Source organism: Cetorhinus maximus, chromosome 19 (assembly GCF_964194155.1).
Source record: "Cetorhinus maximus chromosome 19, sCetMax3.hap1.1, whole genome shotgun sequence".
In the NCBI taxonomy this organism is placed as follows: Eukaryota; Metazoa; Chordata; class Chondrichthyes; order Lamniformes; family Cetorhinidae; genus Cetorhinus; species Cetorhinus maximus.
In genome coordinates, this window is record NC_135897.1 from 30,126,104 (window position 1) to 30,145,007 (window position 18,904).

Here is an 18,904-nt window from a genome sequence, read left to right on the forward strand (position 1 = left end):
CAGGCAGTGCAATCCAGATCCTAACCACTCACTGTATATAAAAGGTGTTTTCTCATGTCGCCTTTGGTTCTTTTGCCAATCACCTTAAATCTGTGTCCTCCTGTTCTCAATCCCTCTGCCAAAGGGAACAATTTCTCTCTATTGAGTCTGTCTCAACCTCGCATGATTTTAAACACCTCTATCAAATCTCCTCTCAACCTCTCCAAGGATAGGACCAACTTCTCCAAACTGTCCTCATAGCTGAAGCCCCTCATCCCTGAAAACATTCCAATTTTTTTGCACCATATCTAAACCCTTGCCCAAAACTGGACAGAATACTCCAAGTGAGGCTGAACCAATGTTTTAGAGGGTCATCATAACACCTTGCTTTTTGAGCTTTATCCCTCTATTTATAAAACCTAGGATTCCATGTCTTTTTTACCTATTTCTCAACCTGCCCTGCCATCGCCAACAATCTGTGTGCATATAACCCCAGGTCTCTCTATCCCTGCACTCCCTTTAGAATTCTACCATTTAGTTTATGTGTCCTTTCCTCATTTTTCCCACTAAAATATATCACTTCACATTTGTCTGCATTAAATTTCATCTGCCACTTATCCGCCCATTCTACCAATTCGTCCACGTCTACTTGAAACCTATCAGTATCCTCCTCTCAGTTCAAAATGCTTCCAAGTTTTGTGTCATCTGCAAATTTTGAAATTGTGCCCTGTGCAGTCAAAAGGTCATTAATATAGATCAGAAAAATACCTTCATCCCAAAAAAATTCTACCACTACTCTCTGCTTCCTATCACTCATCAACTTCGTATCCACATCACCACTGATCCTTTTATTCCATGGGTCTCAACTTTGATACACCTAGTATTTAGTACTTCAAGCACCTTTTGGAAGTTCATACACACATCAACCCTCTGTTACCTCATCAAAAAACTCAATCAAGTTACTTAAGCACAATTTGCCTTTAACAAGTCCATGCTCGCGTTCCTTAATTAATCCATGCTTGTCCAAGCAACTGTTAAGTTTCTCCCAGATTATCAATTCCATTCCAAGCTTTTCCATCTCTGAGGTTAAACTGATTGACCTGTAGTTGCTGGGTTTATCCTTACATCCTTTTTTTGAACAAGGGTGTGCAACTGTCCAGTTCTCTGCCATCACCTAAGGTTTGGAAGATTACGGCCAGTACCTCTGCAATTTCCACCTTTCCTTAGCATCCTTGGATGCATCTCATCCACTCCTACAGAGTATGTATTGCCAGCCTTTCTAATGCCTCAATCAATTTTAGCCCATCCAATGTTTCAATTACCACCTGCTGCACTATAACTTTACCAAGATACTGCCAAAGGCAGATGTAAACTGATCATTTAGTACCTCAGCCAAGTCCTCTGCCTCCACATGTAGATCCTCTTTCTGGTCCCTAATCGACACAACTCCTACTACTCACTTTTAATATTTATATGCCATAGAGGAATTTTGGATCCCTTTTTGTTAGTTTCGTCTCATACTGTCTCCTTGCTTCTCATTTCCTTTCACTGCCCCTCTGAACTTTCTATATTCACTTGCATTATCAACCTGATATCTGTCATATGCCCCTCCCTTTTCTGCTTCATTTTACTCTCCATCTCTTCCATGATCCAGATAAATCTGGCTTTGGTTGGTCTATTTCTCCCCCTTGTGGGAATGTACCTCAACTGTACCTGACCATCTCCTCTCTAAAGGCAGCCCATTGTTCTATTACAATTTTCCCTGCCAATTTTTCATTCCAATTTATCCAGGTCAGGACCATCCTCAGCCCTCGTGAATTTAGTATTTTCACTCTGGTTTGCTCCTTGCCATTTTCATTAGGAAATATAACCTTAATACTACGATAACTGTTCCCTAAAGGTTCCCCTTTTGATACTTAACTTAGCTTATTCCCTAGAACCAAATCAAGCAATGCCTCCTCCTTCACTGGGTCAGAAACATACTGATCAAGAAAATAACTGTTATTCGTTGTTGTTCATTAAGTCCAAATTGCTGACAACACTAAATTGATGCTGTTGCTGGAAATGGGAGCAGCAGTGAGGAAGAGACCCAATGGTGAACAGATAGAGGAATCATGATGTTTGTTATCCCAATGTAATTTTGCTATGCTAATTACAATCAAACTCCGATCCTTGGCTACCGTTGCCAGCCCTCTCCCTAGTATCTGTGAAATTAAATCAAGACTGTTCACAACCTTAATGTTGCACTGACCCCAAGATAAGCTTCTGACCACATAATCATGCCATCACTCAGATTGCCATTTTCACTTCCATTCTTCCTGACATTACCCCACCTCAGCTCACTTGCTACTGAAACTCTCATTCTGGTCTTTGTTGCCTCTACAATTCAGTATTCCAATGCATTCCTGACTGTTATCCCACATTCTACTCTGTAAACCTGAGGTCATGCAAAACTCCTAACTCGCATTAAGTCCCATTCACCTATCATCCTTGTGCTCACTAACCTGCATTGGCTCCTCGTCAAGCAATGTCTTGATGTTAAATTTCTCATATAAAAGCGAAAAACTGCGGATGCTGGAAATCCAAAACAAAAACAAAAATACCTGGAAAAACTCAGCAGGTCTGGCAGCATCCGTGGAGAGGAGCACTGGAGGAACAGCACCTCATCTTCCGACTCGGCACTTTACAGCCTTCCGGACTGAATATTGAGTTCAACAATTTTAGATCATGAACTCTCTCCTCCATCCCCAACCCCTTTCCAATTTTCCCCCTCCTTTTTGTTTTTTCCAATAATTTATATAGATTTTTCTTTTCCCACCTATTTCCATTATTTTTAAATGTATTTCCATCCATTGTTTTATCTCTACCTTTTAGCCTTTTTCGATTCCTTCACCCCACCCCACCCCCACTAGGGCTATCTGTACCTTGCTCGTCCTGCTTTCTATCTTTAATTAGCACATTCCTTTAGATATCACCACCTTCAACACCTCTTTGTCCTTTTGTCTGTGACATCTTTTGGTTATCTCCACATATCACTGGCCCTCTATCCAACTCTTCTTGTCCCACGCCCCCCCGCCAAAAAAACCAGCTTATATTTCACCCCTTTTCTATTTTTCCTTAGTTCTGTTGAAGAGTCATGCGGACTCGAAACATTAACTGTGCTCCTCTCCATGGATGCTGCCAGACCTGCTGAGTTTTTCCAGGTATTTTTGTTTTTGTTTTAAATTTCTCATGCTTGTTTATCAAATCTGTCCATGGCCTCACCCTTCCTATCTAAATAACCTCCTCCAGCCCAACAATCCTCCAAGTTATCTGCACTCATCTAATTCTGGGCTCTTTCGCATCCCTGGTTTTAATCACTCCACCATTGGCGCCTGTGCCTTTGGCTGCCTAGGCCCCAAGTTCTAGAATTCCTTCCCTACACCTTTTACGCCTCTATCTCACATTCCTCTTTTAAGACACTCCTTAAAACCTACCTCTTTGACCAAGCTTTTGGTCATCCGTCTTAATATCTCATTTGACTTACTGTCATACTTAGTAGTTTTATAGTGCTCCTGTGAAGTACCCTGGGACATTTTATACTAAATATAACTTGGTTTGAACAGGGGCACAAATAAGAGTATTGAAAATTGACTGTACTTTGTTTAGTACACCCTGTGCAGTGCTCAAATTTCAATCAAAATTATAATAGTTGCTTTAATGTTTTGCCATTGTGTACTGTGGTGTTCTGCTGAGTTGTTTCATTAAAATTGCTTAGACTACTGGATAATTTGGACTTTTGATTACAAAAATTACTGAATTAATAGATCATCTTCCAGTTTCACTAGCCCTACAACATGTGGACAAATTTCCATTTAACTGTAAATATTGTTGCTACATTACAACAGTGAGCACCATTAAAAAATATTCAATTGTTTCTGAAATGCTTTGGGACATAGTGAGGCCTTGTGTTAGGGGTATGAACATGTGAAATAGTAGAAGTAGGCCACTCAGCCCCTCGAGCCTGTTCTGCCATTCAATAAGATGATGGCTGATCTGTTTGTATTTCTGATTCCATATTCCCATCTATCCCCTTTGATTCCCTTGCCTAACAAAAATCTATTTACCTCCACCTTAAAGATATTCAATGGCCCCTCCACCGCCTTCTAAAGCAGAGTTCCAACCTCTCACAACCCTCAGAAAAAATTTCTCCTCATCTCTGTCCTAAAAGGGCACCCTTAATTTTAAGTGTCCCCTAGTTCTGGACTCATCCACAAGAGGAAACATCCTTTCCACATCCACCTTGTCAAGACCATTCAGAATTTTATATACTTCAATCAAGTCATTCCTGACTCTTCTAAAGTCCAGTGGAAACAAGCCCAGCCTGTCCAACCTATCCTCATAAGACAACCCGCTCAGTCCAGGTTTCAATCTAGTAAACCTCTTCTGAACCGTCTCTAATGCATTTACATCTTTTGTTAAATAAGGAGACCAAAACTGCACAGTATTTGAGATGTAGTCTCACCAATGCCCTGTATAACTGAAGCATAACATCCTTACTTTTATGTTCAATCTCTCTTGTAATAAAAGATAGCATTCCATCAGCCTTCTTAATTACTTGTTGTACATGCATACTTTTTGTGACTCGTGTACTAAAATACCTAGATCCCTCTGCAACTCGGAATTCTGCAGTCGTTCTCCATTTAAGTAATACTTTTTTTTATTCTTTCTGCCAAAGTGAACAACTACACATTTTCCCACATTAAACGCCATTTCCCAGATCTTTGCCCACTCACTCAACCTATCTTTATCCATCTGCAAGCTCCTCATATCCTCTTCACAACATACTTTCCTACCTATCTTTGTGTTATCTGCAAATTTAGCTACGTCTTCGCTCCCCTCATCTAAGTCATTGATGTAAATCGTAAAAAGTTGAGGCCACAGCACAGACCCCTGCGGAACTCTACTTGTTACATCCTGCCAATCGGAAAATGACCCATTTATGCATATTGTTTTCTGCCAGCCAATCTTCTATCCATGCTAATATGTTACCCTGTACACCATGAGCTTTTATTTTCCGCAGTAACTTTTTATGTGGCGCCTTATTAAATGCCTTTTGGAAATCCAAGTACAGTACATCTACAGGCTCCCCTTTATCCATAGCACAAGCTACTCCTTCAAAGAACTCCAATAAATTGGTTAAACATAATTTCCCTCTCACAAAACCATGCGGACTCTTCCCCAATTACCTTGAGTTTTTCTACGTGCCAAGCTATAACCAACTTAATGATCGATTCTTGCACCTTCCCCATGACAGACGTCAGGCTAACTTGCCTACAGTTTTCTGCCTCCATCTCTCCTTGAACAGAGGGGTTATATTTGTTACTTCCCAGTCTGAAGGAACCTTTCCAGAATCTAGCAAATTTTGGAAAATTAACACCAACGCATCTACCACATCATCAGCCACCTCTTTTATGACCCTAGAATGAAGTTCACCGGGACCCGGAGACTTGTCAGCCCGCAGCTCCATCAGTTTGCTCAGTAAGGCTTTCCTAGTGATTGTAATTTCACCAATTTCCCCTCTCCCTTCCACCTCTTGATTATGGCTATTACTGGAATGTTTTTTGAATCCTCTGTAGTGAAGACAGAAGCAAAATATTTGGTCATTTCATCTGCCATTTCCTTATATTAACTCCCCATTCTCACTCTGTAGAGGATCACTCACTATATTTACTCTTTTCATTTTTAAATACCAGAAGTTCTAGCTCTCCGTTTTTACATTTCTAGCTAGCTTCCTCTCTCACTCTAATTTATTTCTCCTGATTAACCTTTCAGTCATTCTCTGCCATTCTGTACATTGACCAATCATCTGGCCTGCCACTCATCTTTGCACAGTTATATGCTTTTTCCTTAAGCTTGATGCTTTCCTTAACTTAGAATATTTCTTTATAGTAGAATATACTTATTCTGAATATTCTGAAATATCCCCTTAAATGTCTCCTGCTGCTCATCTATTAATCTATCCTCTAGCGTCGTATCCCACTTCACTTCAGCTAGCTCAACTCTCATGCTCACATAGTTTGCCTTATTTAAATTTAAAATACTGGTCTTAGACCCACTGTTCTCTCTTTCAACTGAATGTAAAATTCAATAATATTGTGGTTGCTGCAATCTTGGGGTGCCTTTACTCTGAGATCATTGATTAATCCTGCCACATTACACAATACCAAGTCTAATATAACCTGCTTTCTGGTTGGTTCCAGAATGTACTGCTCCAAGGAAGTCTCATGAAAACATTCTATGAACTCCTCAGCCAGACTACTACTGCCAGTCTGATTTTTCCAGTTTATATGTAGATTAAAATCACCCATGATTATTGCCACCCCTTTATCACAAGCACCCAATATTTTTTATTTTATACTTTGACCTACACTGAGGTTACTGTTAGGGGGCCTGATGGCTATTACGTGTCATGAACATTATTTGGCACTTGTCAGCTCAAACAAAAAAGTAACAAAAATGAAAACAATATCTTTCTGAAATACAAGAGTTATAAAATAATTAACCCCACAAAATGTTGATTTATTTATCAGCACGGTGTTGAAGAATCAGTTTTACTGGACAAAAAACATTTGCTCCTGAAAAGACACTATTCTGCAAAGTGATCCAAATAATCCTGGAAAGTAAACCAGTACAATAAAGTTATATTGTTCAGCATGCCACGCAACATGGTTTGTGCAGTTACAAATTGAGTGCTCGTCATGATTATATGAATGGTAATGATCCCTACCAGTATACTCTAATATATAAAGGTATCGTTTACTATCCTAGGATACAACAATTTGCAATAAGCTCTGGGTCAAGTACATTGTGCAATATTAAATAAAAAAGGTGTTGCACACAGTTACTTTATTTAAAGATAAATAATACCATTTTATAAAAACTGTGCACTTCAAAAGCTGGACGCTCTGCAAAAAAGTTAAAAGCGCAGTAAGGTTTTTTTTTAAATTTACAATCCAGATTTTGCCACTGGGACCCTTATTGCTTCTAATTCACAATGCTGAGGAATCGAATGTAAATTGATCAAACTTGCAGATATCAAATAACACCTTGCATTTGTATAACAATTTTAACATAGAACAACATTCTAAGGTTATTCATAAAACCACAATTGAGAGGTGGGTTTTCAGGAAGGTCTGAAGACGAGAGGGGTGGAAAATTGGAGGGATTTAAGGAAAAAAGACTTGCATTTAAATCCAACATTTATATCCTGTGACAAAAACAGAAAATGCTGGAAAAATTCAGCAGGCCTGGCAGCACCTGTGGAGAGAGAAACAGGGGTAAAGTTTTGAGTCCATATGACTCCTCTTATGTGATGTTGATTGAGGGATAAACATTGACCACAACACCAGAGATAGCTCCTCTGCTTTTAGTCGTTTGGTAGTGCAAAATTCCAGTTTGGTGAAAAAAAAAAGAGACATGTTGAAGCTTTTTATTCTGCACTCACCATGACACTTCACAAGAATACCAATACAAGGGGAAAACAACAATTCATACTGTGTGAAAAGAATACTCCCTCCACATGCAGTATAAAATGTTGTTTTCCACTTATATTGATATTCTTGCGAAGATGGTCCCATATAAATGGAAAATATCAAAGGGCAAAAGTAGGTGATGGGGGTGGGGGGGGGAGGGGCAGAAAACAAAGATGGATCCATGGGGGAGTCAAAAGATAATGGTGCAAAAGAGTGAAGCCACTACTAAAGATGTGCTGGACACAAATTTTTTAAAAATTCCATTTATAGGGCGCCTTTAATGAAGTAAATGTATCAAGCTGCTTCTCAGGAGCATAAACATAAAAACTAACACCACATCAGAGGAGGAGAATTAGGACAAGTAATCAAATGTTCTGTAAAAGAGTTAGGCTTTAAGGGGCATCTTAAAGAGGAGGAGGATGATGGCACTTAAATTCAAGCTGTGTCTAATTTGTCACATCTTGGAAACTATCTGCACAGCTCATCACATGACATTCATGTTGCAAGCTTGTACAGATCTTCCTCTGCTGTTGGAAAAATCCAATAAGAACTTTGCAGAACAGGACTCACAGCAATGGAAGGTTCTTTGATTGGAAATTATAAAACTAAGAGCAAGATCAGTCGGAATTCAACAAGTGAAAACTTACAGGCCCATACACTTGTTTCTGACTCAGGCAGCAACACTTGGGTACTTCATGCTCATTCATACTAAACAAATACTTCAGACATTAAGTGACATAAAATGCAACACAGCCATGAAAATGCCATAATGCAATACCACTGCCAGCTAAGCTGATGGAAAACTTTCAGCAGGTGTTTACTGAACTGGTTTGACCGCTCCCTTGCCAGATTTGGCTGGGTCAGATAAAGCAGCATCCAGTTCTTATCGCTAAAACCACTCACTATTCCAGAAACTGACTGGAATTCAAAGATCACTTTCCCCCCACCACTGCCTGGCTTCTTTTCTCTACTACAAATAACATTCTTAAATCCCTCTCTCATCTCCTCCACTCTTACCTCGAATAGTAAGGACTAGGAGCTCATGGCCTTAATGTCCAAGATCATACAATCAGCTGTCTGTGCCACTTCCTTCCTTTCCACTAAGCCACTGGGCCCCACTTCCCCAGTTCTGAACTTAGATCTTTCTCTAGTTTGTCTCCATTCTTCCCTCATATCCTCTCTGAGCTATCTTGTCAATGAGATTCACCGCCTGCTCCCTCAACCCTATTGGTACTGAATTGCTGACCACCTACCATCCCTTCCTGGTCCCCAATGAGCCATAACCTCCAACTAGAGTCGGAAAGTGCTGGCCCGCAGAAAATATAATACCTACATAACTGGTCTTGAGGATTACATTGTCACTTCCATTCGCCAGAGCTGCTTGAAGCCTGCATCGAAAGACTCCTCACAGGCCCCAGTGTATTCAAGGAGACCACATCCTCTTTTTTTTTTTTACAGGACTTGCTGCCGTCAAGCAATTAACTTAAAAGGCCAGGGAGAGGATAAGGGATAAGTGTCTAAGGGTTAGGGTTGGAACTCCGTGGGCGGCGGGGTGGGGGGGTGGAAATCGGTCGGAGGTCTGAAGGGTGTGGTAAGTCGGGGGAATGGGGAGTGTCGGAGGGTGGAGGGGTGGGAGTCACGGGCGTGGGGGAGTCCTGTGGGATCAGTCTGGGTCTTTACAATAGTTACTCAGAAGTAGGAGAGGTTTTAATTCTAACTTTTTCTGGGTAACTTATTGTTATAATCCTGGTGGAACCATCCGAAGTTTGCGATTTAAAGCGCGTTTTCAGATGGTTCCCAGCACAGCGCAATTGTCTAGAGGAAGTGTGCACTTCTGGGCAATTGCCATGTAAACCCTTACCTGGGAGATTCCCAGAGGGAATCCCCCGTGCATCTTTGGGGTACCTCCCAAATCCAATGCTGGGGAGCTTGGAAGTTACGGGCCAATATCACTTAAGAAATAGGAGGGGACAATGATGGATCCTTGGGGCACCAGAGGTGCTAGAGTGGAAAGAAAAGCCATTGCAAGTGCTCCTCTGGCTACAATAAGATCAGAGTGGAACATGGTGAGTGTTGTCCCACCCATCTGGCCAATAATGGAGGGGTAATGGTGTAGGAGCGGGATGAGAAGCCATTGCAGGTGATATTCTGGCTACAATTAGATAATAGACGACAATGGCAAGGCATTGGAGGAAGATGGTTTGGTCAACTGCCATAGGCTGCAGGCAGGTTGAGAAGGATGAGGAGGAATTGTTCTCTTCTGATGCTGAAAGTTTTTCTTTTAAATTTGTCATCAAAAGGAACAATCCCTGATCTCAATGTGCTTGTACACTGCCATCTCCATTCTCCTGTTCCCCTCTAAAGTCCTTTGAAGCGTTGCTATCCCCCAAATCTGTGTCCACCTTTGTTGGAACTCCAAGGTTTGAATCCTCCAATCTGGTTTCCACCTCTGTCAATGTCAAAACAGCTCTTACCAAAGTCATAAATGACATCCTATGAGACTATGATAAAGAAACAATTCCTCCTCATCCTTCTCAACCTGCATGCAGTCTATGGCAGTTGACCAAACCATCTTCCTCCAATGCCTTGCCATTGTCATCCAGCTGGGTGAGATAGATGGGACAGAACTCACCTTGTTCCATACTTATCTAATTGTAGCCAGAATATCACCTGCAATGGCTTCTCATCCCGCTCCTACACCATTACCCTCTGATGCCCCCATGGAATCCATCCTTGCCCCTCTATTTCTCATCTACATGCTGCCCCACCATCAACAACCTGGAGGTTACCATTGACCTTAACTGGACTACCCACATAAAAACTATGGTTCCAAGAGCAAGTGTAAATTCTACAACAAGTAACTCACCTCTTGACTCCCCAAAGTTTGTTCACCATCCACAAGGCACAAGTCAGGTGTGTGATGTAATTCTCCCAACTTGCCTGCTCAACTCAAAGCTCATCATCTAGGACAAAGTAGCCACTTGATTGGCACCCTATCCACCACCTTAAACATTCACTCCTTCCACCACTAGTGCATCTACAAGATGCATTGCAGCAACCTGACAAGGCTCCTTTGGCACCATCCTCCAAACCTATTACCTCTACCTGTAATACCTAGTGAATATAGAAATAGGAGGTTAGTCCAGATGAATGTGTGGCTGGAGAGATGGTGCAGGAGGGAGGGCTTTAGATTTCTGGGGCATTGGGACCGTTTTTGGGGGTAGTGGGACCTGTACATGGCGGACGGATTGCACCTGAACCGGAATGGGACCAACATCCTTGCAGGGAGGTTTGCTAGTGTTATTGTGGGGGGGGGGGGGGGGGGGGGGTTTTAAAAACTAACTTGGCGGGGGGATGGGATCCTGAGAGGAGGTTCAGCAGGGAGAGATGCACAGCCAAAGTTAGAAGAGAGCGCAAGTGCGTCTGGAAGGCATAGAAATTATATGCCAGTTAAGGCACAAGGGAGTTTGGCAAGGTTGGATGGTATTTATTTTAATGCAAGGAGTCTGACGAATAAGGCAGATGAGTTGAGGGCACAAATTAACACATGTAAGTATGATGTCATTGCTGTCACAGAGACATAGTTGAGAGAGGGGCAGGATTGGCAGCTCAATATTCCAGTATATAGGGTCTTCATGGAAGGAGGTAAAAGAGATGGGGGGTATCGCAATATTGATCAAGGAATCAAATACAGCAGTAAGGAGGGATGACATCTTAGCAGGCTCCTCAAATGAAGCTATATGGGTAGAGATGAAAAACAAAAAAAGGAGCAATCACATAGCTGGGAGTATACTATAGGCCCCCAAACATTCAGAGAGAAATAGAAGAGCAGATATGTAGGCAAATTTCAGGGAAGTGTAAAAATAATAAGTTGTAATAGTGGGGGATTTCAACTTACCCAACATTAACTGGGTTAGTCATGGTGTGATAGGTTTAGAGGGAGCTGAATTCTTAAAATGCTTCCAGGAGAGCTTTTTAAGCCAGTACATAGAAGGTCCTACAAGAGGGGGCGGTCCTGGACTTAATTTTAGGGAATGAAGCCAGGCAAGTGGTAGAGTGGGGGAGCATTTTGCAGATAGTGATCATAACTCCATTAGATTCAGGGTTGTTATGGAAAAGGACAAGGATGGTCCAGGAATCAGAGTTCTAAATTGGGGGAAGGCCGATTTTAATAAGATCAGATATGATTTGGCCAGAGCGGACCGGGAGCAGCTGCTTTTAGGTAAATCTGCATCAGAGCAGTGGGACTCATTCAAGAAGGAAATAGGGAGAGTACAGGGCCAACACATTCCAGTAAAGACAAAGGGTGGGACCAACAAATCCAGGGATGTCGAGGGATATACAGGATTGGATAGAGAGAAAAAGGGAGGCTTATGGCAGATACCGAGGACTCAAAAGCCCTAAAGGAGTATAGAATGTGTAGGGGGAACTTAAAAAGGAAATTAGGAGAGCAAAAAGGGGGCATGAAAAAACACTGGCAGGTAAAATAAAGGAAAATCCAAAGTTATTTTACAAGTACATTAAGAGTAAGAGGATAACTAGAGAAAGAGTAGGGCCCATTAAGGACCAGAGTGGTAATGTGTGTTTGGAGCCAGAAGACGTGGGTAGGGTTCTAAATGAATACTTTGTGTTGGTGTTTACAAGTGAGAGGGATGACATGGGTATGGAAATCAGGCAGAAGGACTGTGAAATAATTAAAGCAATTAGCATAGAAAGGGAGGAGGTTCTAAGTGGTCTAGCAGGCTTAAAAGTAGATAAATCTCCAGACCCAGATGAAATGTATCCCAGGCTGTTGAGTAAGGCAAGGGAGGAGATAGCAGGGGTGCTGGCAATGATTTTCAATATCTCTCTGGCCACAGGAGAGGTGAGAGAGGACTGGAGGACAGCCAATGTGGTGCCGTTATTCAAGAAGGGAGGAAGGGATAAACCAGGGAACTACAGGCCCGTCAGTCTAACCTCAGTGGTGGGGAAATCATTGGAAGCAATTCTGAGGGACAGAATTAATCTACACTTGAGAGGCAGGGATTACTCAAGGACAGTCAGCGTGGTTATGTTAAGGGGAGGTCGTGTCTGACCAATTTGATTGAATTTTTCGAAGAGGTGACCAGGTGTGTAGATATGGGGCAATGCATTTGACGTAGTCTACTTGGAGTTCAGCAAGGCTTTTGATAAGGTCCCGCATGGGAAACTGATAACGATTGTAAGAGCCCATGGGATCCAAGGCAATTTGGCAAATTGGATGCAGAATTGGCTGAGTGGCAGAAAACAGATGGTCGAGGGGTGTTTCTGTGACTGGATGCCTGTGTCCAGTGGAATTCCACAGGGATCGGTGTTGGGTCCCTTGCTGTTTGTGATACATATAAACGATTTAGGCTTGAATGTAGGAGGGTTGATCAGTAAGTTCACGGATGACACGAAAATTGGTGGGGTGGTAAATAGTGAGGAGGATAGTCTTAGATTACAGGAGGGTATAGATGGGCTAATCAGTGGCAAATGGAATTTAATCTCAATAAGTGTGAGCTGATCCACTTGGGTAGGACAAACAAGGCACGGGAATACACAATGAATGGTAGAGAAGTACCGAGAATCAGAGGGATCTTGGTGTGCATGTCCACCGGTCCCTTAAGGTAACAGGGCAAGTAGATAAGGTGGTTAAAGAAGGCATCTGGGATACTTGCCTTTATTAGCTGAGGCACAGAACATAAGAACAGGGAGGTTATGCTGGAACTGTATAAAACACTGGTTAGGCCACAGCTAGAGTATTGTGTGTAGTTCTGGAATCTGCATCATAGGAAGGATGTGATTGCACTAGAGAGAGTGCAGAGGAGATTTACCAAGATGTTGCATGGGCTGGAGAGTTTTAGTTATTAGGAGAGATTAGATAGACTGGGGTTATTTTCTTTGGAGCAGAGGAGATTGAGGGGGGACATGATTGAGGTGTTTAAATTATGAGAGGCGTAGGTAGGGTGGACAGGAAAGAACTTTTCCCCTTGGTGGAGGGATCAATAACCAGGGGGCATAGATTTAAGGTAAGGGGCAGGAGGTTCAGAGTGGACATGAGGAAGAAATTTTTCACCTAGAGGGTGGTGGGAATCTGGAACTCATTGCCTGAAAGGGTGGTAGAGGCAGAAACTCTCATAACATTTAAGAAGTATTTGGATGTGCACTTGCAATGCCATGGCATGGCATACAAGGCTCTGGGCCTAGTGCTGGAAAATGGAATTAGAATAGTTAGGCACTTGTTTGACTGGCGCAGACGCAATCGGCCAAAGGGCCTTTTTCTGTGCTGTAGACCTCTGACTCTATGGACAAGCAAACAGACATGTGGGAACACCACCACTATCTGCAGGCTCCCCACCAAGGCACACCATCCTGACTTGGAACTATTTAACTCCTTCACTGCCAATGGGTCAAAACCCTGGAACACTCACCCTAACAGCACTGTGGGTGCATGTACAACATATGGATTGCAGTGGTTCAGAAAGGAGCCTCACCATCATCTTCTCAAAGGAAATTAGGGTGGACAACAATGTGGGCCTTTACAAGGATGATTGAAAAAATAAAAGAAATATAATTAGCTCAAGTCCTACCCAGAGAAAGCATCTTATAGTTCAACAGTAGATTACTGTTGTTCTTGGAGAATATATACGGTACTAGAGTACTGTATATATTCTCCTAGGGTAAACGCAATGTATGTTATAGCGCTGACCGCAAGAAAGACCAGCTAAAGATTCAGGGAAGAAATTAAGTCACAGTGACAAGTGCAAGAATCTTATGGACTATTTTGTCACAAAAATCAAGATCAACTGTTCAATTATCTCTTCCACTTCTCTCCCTTTGCCTAGCCCACCAGGCCTATCCTCTCAATGTTCCTCACTGCCCTACCCTAGCCCTGAACTTACATCTTTTTCATTATTCTATCCATCTCCCGCCTGGCTTCCCCCAGACTCATCCTATCTATGAGGCCCACATCCTGCACCCTCAACTCCATTCCCACCAAACAGTTAGCCATAGAACTTCATTTCCTGGGTCCCAGACTAGTTGAAATTGTTCCCACTTCCCTTGCCTCAAGTATTTCTTTCCCGTCACCTCCCCACCACCCAAGCTTCAAACTCGTCATCAACCCACTCCTCAAAAAACCCACCCTGACCCTCTTCCCTGGCAAACTACCATCCATCGCCAGCTTCTCTTTCCTATCAAAGTCCTGGAAACTATCAAATCCAGACCCATCTTTCCACAATTACATATTTTAATCCCTCTAATCAGATTTATGGCCTTGCCACAGTACTGAAATAGCCCTCATTAACATCACAAATGGTGTTCTTTGTCAGTGTGACAATAGAAAGCCTTGTCTCACCCCGTGCCCAGCTACACCAGATTCAATTTTACCAAATACTGAAATCAGAGCTAAAGTAGCAACAGTAAAGAATGCATTTTCCAAACATAAAGACTTGCTCAGCATAGGAATGAGTACAGATCATATGAAAAGAATTATGAAAACAGTGATTTGGAGTGTCCTGTTATATGAGGCTGAAACATGAATTTTGAGGAAAGCAGACATTCAAACAGTAGAGAATTGTAAAATGCGGTTCTGGAGAAGGATGGAGCGGGTCAGTTGGAGAGGACACAAGAGCAATGAAGTAGTTCTCAAGATGGTAGAGGAAGAAAGATCATTAGTGAATATCAATAAAAGGCAACAAGGTTGGCTTGGCCATATTCTAAGGCAAGAGGACTTGCTAAAGAAGGTGACTGAAGGAAGATTAGAGGAATGTATACCAAGATGGAGAAAGAGAATGGTGTTAGTCAATTTAAAATTGAAAATGTGAAGCTTCTATGAGCGACTTAAGAGGTAGGTGCAAAACTGTGATGCATGGAGAAATGAACAGAGGACCCGCCTTTAGGCAGATCACTACTGCTTACAACCTATTTGTCCAAGCTTTTTGTCATCTGTCCCTAATATAGCCTTATGTGGATCAGTGTCAAATTTTGCTTTATAATGCTCCTGTAAAATGTCTTGGGATGTTTTATTAGTTAAAAGTGTGATATAAATACAAGCTGTTGTTGCACAGGCAAAAAGTAAATCTCAGGCCCCTAATGACACAGAGGATCTGAAAAGTAGTAATACTATAGGAATAGGGTACTGAAAGAAAAAGTATAAATGTACAAGTTATGATTTTAAGGAGAATTGTCATACTTTGTGCACCTGTTCTGATTATTATTTATATGGCTATATATATTGTACATCAGCATAGAAATGGCAAGTAGAAGCACTGAAAAAATAGCAGCCTTTTATGTGATTGCTTTCTTCTGGAATCATAGCAAACCACCACGGTTATGCTGCCTATCTAAACAAATGAGAACAGTGACACTAAACTTTTTCCTGTTACAGATTCAAATGTGCCACCACCGTTTCCCCAAATTAATGTACAACATGCCAAATGCAAAGTTTCCAAATAGGTACGAAACATTTATTAAAACTTGTAGCTTAAAACTATAGCACGAGTTTTCCAAATGTTTTTTATAATAACAAAAAAACCTAATGCAGGCATAATTCCCAACTTCTTAACCTTTTATCAAGATTTAACTCTGCAAGAGATGCAATGACATTTAATAAATGTAATTTGATACTAACTCAAGATCTTCTCACTAACAAAAAAAATTCAAGTCTTAACAACTTGAGTAAATCGTACTCTTGGAGTGGGTGCAGAGGAGATTTGCCAGAATGTCAGGGATGAAGGATTTCAGTTATGTGGAAAGATCAGAGAAGCTGTGATTGTACTCATTAGAGCAGAGAAAGTTAAGGATTGAAGAGGCATCTAAAATTATTTCATCTACTCAAGAATGACTACACTTCAAAAGCAATTCACCAACTATGTACAACGTCCTGAGAACGTGGTATAACGGTATGTAAATTCAAGTTCTTTAATTGATCAAAAAATTTAAATTTTACAAGGAGTTAAGACATGTCAAGTTTGTCCATTAATGTGCTCCAAAGCTATAAAAGGCAGCCTCAGAGCATACATTTAGCACAGAGCCTCCTGTGAAATTGTGCTTTATTCTATTTTAGTAACATAATGAATGAATTCTGCTGCCCACAGCCCCATTACCCCATTCATAATTTCAACTAAAACTTCTGCAATGGATGAGGTACTGCATATGAAATGTCGTCCTAGATCGTCTGCAAGAAAGCATAAAAAACAGTAACAAGGAACTGCAACATATTAGTAAGATAAGATTAAGAGTTATCAGCTGTTATACAAACTATTCCATCATTTTAACCAATATATAGGAGTGGGCAAGTTGAGAAATTTAGCTGATAAATCTAGAAAATAAGGGGCTAAGAGCAGATACACTTTCAATAAACAAAAAAGGAGTTTCAACATAGCTACACTCCAGAATAATTTAGCTTATGTACAACAACTTTAAAGAACTGCTGATAATCAAATCAATTTTATGAACAAACATTTTACACATAGCAGAGTTAATGAAAATGTCATAATACAATGCTTTACATGTTTTCACACAAGCATGATTTCCAAAATCTTAAACATTAGACATGTCACAAATTAAGATGAGTTATGCAACTGAAAGTGAACGAAATTGTTTAATGTGTGTATTAGTCTATGTTTCTGATATACCATACATCAGGTATTTCAAAACATCCAACAGCATCGAAACAAAATTATTTACTGAAAATACATGACTAACTTAATACCACAGGATTCTGTTAGGCAGGGTGAATAACACATACCAAAAACCCATGTCATGCAGTTTGTTAAGAGTCCAGAACATGAAGTTCAACTAACATGTTACAGAAGTTTAAACAAGCACCTTGGAATTCCTATTACATCAATGCAGGCAATCTGATGATTGGTAACAATTGTGACATCATTGCTAATCACTCTAGAATATAAAGCTAAAGATTGGGAAAATGTTTAATATGAAAACATAACAATATTCATTATAATATCGTGAAGAGTGCAAAACTAGATTTCGATTACTATGTTGAAAAGTAAATGGAAGAGAATGCATTTGACGTCAGGAAATTACTCTTCAGAAACATGAATTCCATTTCCTCATCTTCCATATGGATAGTGGAATCATACAATCAGTGTGAAATTTAAAACGCGCAGATATAATGACTCAGGTCCGATAAATGATAACAGATCACCGTCGTCCCAAACACTCCTCAAACATTTATATTTAAAAGGCATAACGATCAATCCTAATAACCGCACTTTTATTGCTGGAGGTGGACATCTTCAGGGAGACTTTCCTCAACACTAAATATTATTAATTCTTAAGACTGTAACCTGGAGTAACTGAAACTTAACCCAGTCAGGAGCTTCACCCTATTTATATTACAAACAGCGAGTAGATGAGTGGGCAGTGTGGCATCACCAGGGCAGCCTGCTGGCCGTAAGCACCTTCAGTTCCTAAAGCCTGCTTAAGGAGGCCGCTCTGTTCATATGTGAGGGATTGACTGTTTCCACATCGGGGGTGGCTTCCCTAAGGGGGCAGTTTGTGCGGCCTGCCTTTAGGTGAGAGGGTGGGGGAGGCCCAGGCCAGCTCAGCAGTCGGGTTCTCGGGCTGCGCCATGTGCTGGTGTCGACTCCCTCCCCGGCTCCCCCCCCCCGGCTGTGAGGACAGGGTCGGCCAGGGTGAAGAGGGACGGAGGGAGAGAGCTGAGAGTGAGGGGGCAGGAGGAGAGGTCTGGGCCCGGGCCCGAGGTGGAAACAATGTTTTCAGCGGGTGGGCTGTCATATCCTGTATGTGCCGGTCCCTTACCTGCGCTAATCGCGAACAGGAAGGTTTCTCGCAGCCTCACTCGCAGCGTTTCTACTCTCCTCGGCGACAAGATGGCGGAATAATAGGTGTCACGTGATCCGGGGCCCAGCTCCACGTCCCCGGATGCTGAGCGGCCTCGGCAGCCGGGTGTGGGCATGCGCATGCCACAGGTATAGGGCACCAGCAGCTCCTCATTCATTCATTCATTCATTCATCAGGGGATTCAGTCTCTTCGCTTGAAAGATTGAACGTTGGGAGGTGTCAGCTGTGGCTCAGTTCATTTTTTTTTTATATTCAATTTTTATATATTTTTTTAATTGTATAAGTCATGTTTGTACTCGAAAGAGTTGCAATCTGTGACTGATAACTCAAAAGAGTTTGAAAGATTGAGTGACTGAGTAAACTGGGTCTATTTTTTCTGGAGTTTAGAAGAATGAGAGGTGATCTCAGTGAACCATACATGATTCTGAAGGGGCTTGACAGGGTGGATTCTGAGAGATTGTTTAAGCTGGTCAGGGAATCTAAACGTGGTGGGGGGGGAACACAATCTCCGGATAAGGGATCATTTAGGACTGAGATCAGAAGAAGTTATTTCACTCGAAGGGTTGTGAGTCTGGAATTCT

The 18,904-nt window shown here is 41.6% G+C and overlaps 1 protein-coding gene across 3 annotated transcripts in view; it reads right to left on the reverse strand.

Moving 5' to 3' along the window:
• The window catches only part of gigyf2 (GRB10 interacting GYF protein 2), a 168,296-nt gene extending 149,909 nt beyond the window's left edge, over positions 1-18,387 (reverse strand). For all 3 annotated transcript variants that reach the window (XM_078563647.1, XM_078563645.1, XM_078563646.1), the window contains exon 1: positions 18,282-18,387. The gene's annotated coding sequence lies outside the window, so the exon portion shown is untranslated. The remainder of the gene's footprint in view (positions 1-18,281) is intronic.
• Between the last annotated feature and the right edge of the window lie 517 nt (positions 18,388-18,904).